We start from the raw sequence: 6132 nt of genomic DNA, 5'->3' as shown, positions 1-6132 counted from the left end.
GTCTTTTCCATGCGGGCGGGGCAGGAGGAGGGCAGGCAGCGCAGGCTGGCTGCAGGCACAGGCGGGCTGCGGGCACAGGCTGGCTGCTGGCGTCGGCTGTGTGCCCCCACATCCCTGCAGAGGTGGAGCGGCACCCACCGCAGCGTGGCTGTGACCACCGGCCGCTCCGCTACAGCCAGTGCTTGCAGCACGCACAAGAATGAGTGACCCAGTTTAACCACAGGGCACAGGCAGAGGCAGCAGTGGCAGTGACAGTGGCAGTGGAGAGGCAGTGGCAGGCAGTCCCTGTTCCCAGTGCAGGGATTTCCAGCAGCAGACAGGGACAGTTTGGGGCATTGCCACCATTTCTAGTGTAGTCCTTCCCGGTGCCCCCTCGTGCTCGTGCTTGGTGGCAGGTCCGGCTCCCCCCAGCTCTGCAAGGGGACAGGCATAGGAGGGAGAGGTGGCATTACCTTGGGCACTGGGTGCCCCTGAGCAAGCGGCGGGCAGCCGAGCAGACCCACACAGGGGGCAAGTGCAGGTCCCCCCCGGGCCTGGCCCCCCCCCCCCCCCCCCCTGCCTGCCTCTGCCCTGCTGCTGCCCACAGCAGAGCTCAGCACCAGCTGCCTGCAGCCACATGAGCTGCTGTGAGCACCCGGGAGCCGAGGGGCAGTCCTGGCTTTGGTGGGCACCAATGGGGTGTGGGGAGCACCCGCTGCACCTGCTTAGGCAGCGCCAGGACAGGGGTGTTAGTTTGCCTGAGCTGGGAGGACGCCTGGGCCTGTCCCCGCTCCCCGGGGCAGCCCAGTGCGCAGGAGGGGAAAGCCGTACAGGGCAGGCTCAGCTGCTGGCACGGCATTTCCCCCTGCAGAGGTCTTACATCCCAGACCTGCAGGATCTGGCCCTTCCTTTGCCCCCAGCTTTGGGCAGTGCCCAGCCACCCTGCGGGGACCAGAAGCGGTGCCAGCAGTGGTGGGGTTCTGAGCAGAGGATGTCGCCTCAGGGGTTTAATCCTGCAGGGGAGCCGCAGGGATGGTGGGGGAGCCGAGGGAGGCTCTGCCTGTGTTCCTGCCTGCCCTGCCCTGCCCGGCCCTTCTGCCAGGCTCCCAGCAGCATGATGCATCCCCCGCCGGCTCAGCTCGGCTCTGCCCGGGGATGACGGCGCCGCGTTGCCCTCCTTTGCTGCGTTGGTTGCTTTCTTTTGCAGCTGCTAATGACTGACCTGAGGTCTGTTCACACACAGTCCCCTGTGCGGCCGCGGCGGCGGAGCAGCCAGACAGGATGGGGGGACATTGCACAGCATTCGCGTAGCCAGTGACCACAGGTAGGACCCCCGGGGAGAGGGACGTGGATGGTGCCAGCCCCATGCTCTCCCCACCCCTCGTGACCCGGGAGGACTTTGGGCAGCCGGGAACCAGCCTTCGTCCCCAGGGTCTCATCCCCTTGTGGGCTCTCCCCAGGCTCCAGCTGGGTCTGTGGGGTCACACCGTCCCCAGGGCCACCTGCACGCGGGAACGCATCCCCTACACGTGCCCAGCGGTGGGGAGGGGGCAGCTGCCACGCTGCCTGGGGTCTCACAGCATCTCTGCTCCCCAGCGCCACCAGCCCCAGGGGCACACAGAGCTGGGCCAGCCCCAGCAGAGCGACCCGATGCCGGCTGCCATGGGCCGGAGGCACGAGCCCGGCCACTGCGGGGGACATGGCCGAAGAGATGGTGGTGGCGACACCTGAGGACACGGGTCTGCGTGTGTGCGCGGTTTTCCTGCAAGGTGCTGGGGTCCCCTTCCCTCCTGCTGCTCCATCCCAGCCAGACCCAGTGCATGGGTCTCCCTATGTGCCCTCCCCCGCAATGGGCAGGGCATGGGCAGGATGAGACCCGTCCCCTCCACTGAATGCAATGTAGGAGGAGGGAGAAGAGGAAGGGGATGGCAGAAGGGCTGTGCCAGCTCCTCAAGGAGACATGATGGCCAGAGCCCAAAGGAACCCTGGTTGTCCCCACTGATCCCACCCGTCCCTCTGTCTGTCAGCAAAGTCCCAGTGCTTTCTGCTCTGGAAGTGCCCTGCACTGCTGGTGCCACGTCCTGGTGGGACCCTGCCTCTACTCTGCTTTGACAAAACACCTGGTTTGTGGAGCAGCCTGGAGCATGGGGAGGTACACAGGCAGCGCATCCTCCTTCCGAGAAGTCTGTGGCATGGTCCCCGTGGGGCCGTGTGGGGCTGACAGTGGTCCCGTAAGCCGGTGCGACCATTGCCCAGCTGCCCGCTCCAGCAAGTGTCCCATGAGCAGGTGGGAGGGCTGGGGGTGCAGTGGGCTGGGGGCTGAGGGCAGACACAGCTCATGGCAGGCTCGTGGCAGGCATTGCAGCCCCTTGAAGTCCAAAATGGAGAAGCATCCTCGTGGGGACCAGAGGGAGCTAGTGCTGCAGGAGGAGGTGACCCAGAGGTACATGGGGCAGAGGGTGCCCTGGGTGCCCCTTCCCAGCCCTATTTCTCGGGGCATGGTGTACAGCTGCTGTTCCTGCTGCCCCTCAGCAATCAGCACTGCTCAGCCGCCTGCTCCTGCAGGCAGCCCTGCGGAGAGGCAGCTTCTGATGGGGAGGGGATAAGCTATTGGGCACCTTTCTTCTGCTCCACATCGTGGTTTTCTCTGCTGGACCTCATCCTCCCTCCATGGGCAGTGGGAGCCCCGTGGAGACGCAGAGCAGCCATTGCTGTCTCGGCAGAAGCTCTGGTTTTGCAGAGCTGCCCGTAGCTTTGCCCCAGGCACTGCCAGCGATGTTTTCACCCCTTCCGTCTCTCTGCTTCTTCCAGCTCCTTTAGCACCCTTACCCCAGAGCCTTGCAATGCTGTGTCAAAGTCTGGCACTGCTGGGATTGTCTTCTCTGTGCAGCCCATCTATTGTCTTCACCAGTACTGGGGCTAGGAAACACGTGTTGCATGGGGGCACATGCTGCTTGGGGCATTTTGTACCTCACCAGCATGGATGATAGTGGCAGATCGCTGCAAAGCATTTAATTCAGAAAGTAGGTTATATTATGCAGGCTAAACCCTCCACTAACGCCTTCCCAAATCTCAATTCAGTGGCAAAGCCCAAAAACATCTCCTGTTCCCGTGAGCCGGAGCCCTGCTGCTTCCGCGAGAGCCAAGCAGAGCCCTCCCCGGGAAAGCGCTCCTCCACTGGTGGGGGGACTAACCGGGACCGGCTCTGCATGCTGCCGCTGTGCTCTGATATTAACCTACTAACCCACCGGGACCCCTGCCGCCCCCCTCTGCGAGGGGTGCCAAAGCCCCTGGCAAATGGACTAACCCACTAACCGGCTCCAGCGCATGCCCTACTAACCGGCTTTGTCTCGCCTCCCACTAACTGCAGGCAGCCAGCGCTGTCTTTAAAGGGGAACGGAAAAGCTGGGTAAGTACATTTGTAAGTGCCGGGTGTTGCTGCGTTGGTGACAGGCTGCACAGGCAGGGCCGGGCAGGCCGAGCCCCTGCAGCGGGCAGGAGAGGCAGCTGGCAGCCCCTGCCCCACGCAGGCAGCCCTCGCTGGCATGAGGAGGGGGTTTCTCCCCAGCTCGCCGTGCCCGGGTCTGGGGCAGGAGCCCCTGCAGCGGGCAGGAGAGGCAGCTGGCAGCCCCTGCCCCACGCAGGCAGCCCTCGCTGGCATGAGGAGGGGGTTTCTCCCCAGCTCGCCGTGCCCGGGTCTGCCTGTGGAGTCTGCTGCTGACTAGGATCCTAAAACAGGTTTATCAGCAGAAGCTTTTCAGTTCCTTTTTAAGCCAGTAGATCTCTGTTACTAACACATTCCTGAACTGAATTAAACAAACTAACCATTGCTGCTTTTCTCTTCATTTCTCTTCCAGTATGTATGTCCTCTAAGTCAGACTGATTGTGCCATGCTTGTGTTACTAACCGCCTGTACTAATCGTTCCTGACTTGTTTGTCTATTGCTACTAACAAATACTCTTTGCACTTTAACTCTTGGATGCTCTTTGCCATGACAAATGAACAGTGGCCTCCTCCTGGACTCTTGGTTATTAACCTGCAGCAGCCCGATTTTCAGTGCTGCTGAGCATCTTTGTCTCCCATTCGGTGTGATGGAAAGGAAGATGCTCAGGCTGGGGGACTTTGAAAATTTCCCTATTGGCCTTCTGTTTCCCAAGAAATTTCATGTGGCTAAGTGAAGAAAAGAGGCTGGGTGGAAATAGGACAATGCGTAATGGCCGTAAAGGTCCAGCAAACCAATTTTGTGGAGAGATTCAGCCAAAGAGCGATGCTATTGCCATGAGCCCCACCGGAGCTCAGGGCTCTCCTGCGGCCCCAGTTCACCTGTCATGGGGAATGGTCTTGTGCTGCTCCCTGCATCGGCACGCGGGCGCCGGGGCGGCTGCAGGGTGCTCCCGGGCTCCTCTCTTCACTCCCTTTGTCTCTCCACAGTTTATCTTGTCACCCTGATGCATGTGGAAGCCGTTGCCGGCAGCGTGGTCCTGACTAACCACACGGCGCCAAGGGCTGCGTCTAACTGCTGGGTTGGTACTTGCGGGGTCCCCCCAGCCACGAGCTGAATGGGCAGGAGCAGGCAGCAGGCGGTGGCGGGTGACTCTGCTGCCGGCTGCCTGGCAGAGCCAGGGCGCTGTAAGGCTGGGCCGGGGGTGCAGCCCGCACTTCGCTTTCTGTCTGTCTGTCAGTCGGATAAACATCCCCTGCCTCTGCAGGGATTCTGCTGGGGTTAAGGCTTCAGGATCTGGCCCATCTGTATGGGTTTGGCAGGCAGGCTAGCGATCTGTGGGAAGACACCATCAGCATTAAGTGCTGGCTGTACCAGCAGCAGTGCTGCGATGACCAGTGGGGCAGAACCAAGCCCTGCACGCTAGGAGAGGATGGTGGCCCCGTGCTGCTGGCCAGGACAGGGGCTGGCTCATGAAGAAATCCCAGACCGTGGCTGCTGGGGGGGACACAGCAGTGGAGCGGCTTGGGGGGGGCTGCCTCAACCAAGGGTCAGGGCAGCTCTGTCCGGGGGGTGTACAGATCCGGACACCATCCAGATCTTGCTGCTCTCTCTTGGCTTTGGCTTGTGCTCACTAACCCCGTGGCAAGGACCTCCCCAGATAACCCAGTGTCACAGGCCAGCTTCAGTCTCATCTAACAGCAGCTCTCCTGCCTGCTGTTGGAAGGCAGAGCCAGAGCGGGGTCCCCTGGGCAGCCGGGTTCATCCTGTGATGCTGGCCACCTCCCCTTGGCATCCCCGCTCTGCACTGACCACAGCCTGGTCCTTCAGCTGGGGGGTCTTGCTGGGCTTTCATGCTGATGGGGCTCCCCTCCCCACCCAGCTCCATGGCTGCCCAACCTCCGCCTTAACGCACTAACCACGCGCCTCCCTTTCCTCTGCACGGCTGGGACCAGGGGGGATTTTTGGGCTGATGCTCCTGTGTTTTGATTGAAGGGGGAGGCAGGACCCTGCTGTGGACTGTGGGCAGAGGGTCAAGCAGAGGCGTGGGGATGGGAAGGAGCTGGGGGCAGGAGGACAAGCTGGGTTGGGCACAGGGCAGGCGGGTGCCCATCCAGGCAGGCAGGGTCAGGGCTCCTGCACAGGTCAGGAGCACCATGAGCATTGGGCTGGCATTGTCAGAGCCCACCTGTCACAAGGGGCTGCCCTCCCTGACCCCACAGACCCCCCTTTCAGCTCCAGAGCATCCTTCCAGCCAGCCCCGTGCCCAGGGGGACCTCCCCAGGCTGGTCACTGATGGGAGCGATGGGACCACGAGTCACCCAGATGTCCCAGAGGATGCACTGGGCAAGTGCGACCCCTCACAGGCAGCAAGTGCTGCCCACGGACCCCTTGGTAGGGACAGGCCACCAGTGCCCACTGGGTGGCTGCTCACTCCTGCAGAACCACCACTTCTGAACAGAGAGGGGCTGAGGGGTGAGAGAGGCTTCTCAAAACAGCCAGGTTGCTCCTTTGCTCTGCCCCAGCACCTCGGGGCTCCTTGCCCCTGCTCCCCATTTCCCTTGGCTGGGAGAGACAGCTGACTGTCTGTCCGTCCTCCTTTGCTGGTGCCCCCAGAGCTGTCTGAAGAGGGGAGCTGGTGGCGCAAGCGGGATGTGATGTGCAGACACCCCCCCCCCCCTTTTCACCGCTGCACCGCGGGCCGGGGGGGG

The sequence above is a fragment of the Pygoscelis adeliae genome, unplaced genomic scaffold (assembly GCF_000699105.1).
Source record: "Pygoscelis adeliae isolate BGI_AS28 unplaced genomic scaffold, ASM69910v1 Scaffold262, whole genome shotgun sequence".
Classification (NCBI taxonomy): domain Eukaryota; kingdom Metazoa; phylum Chordata; class Aves; order Sphenisciformes; family Spheniscidae; genus Pygoscelis; species Pygoscelis adeliae.
Note: the sequence above shows the minus strand (reverse complement) of the source record.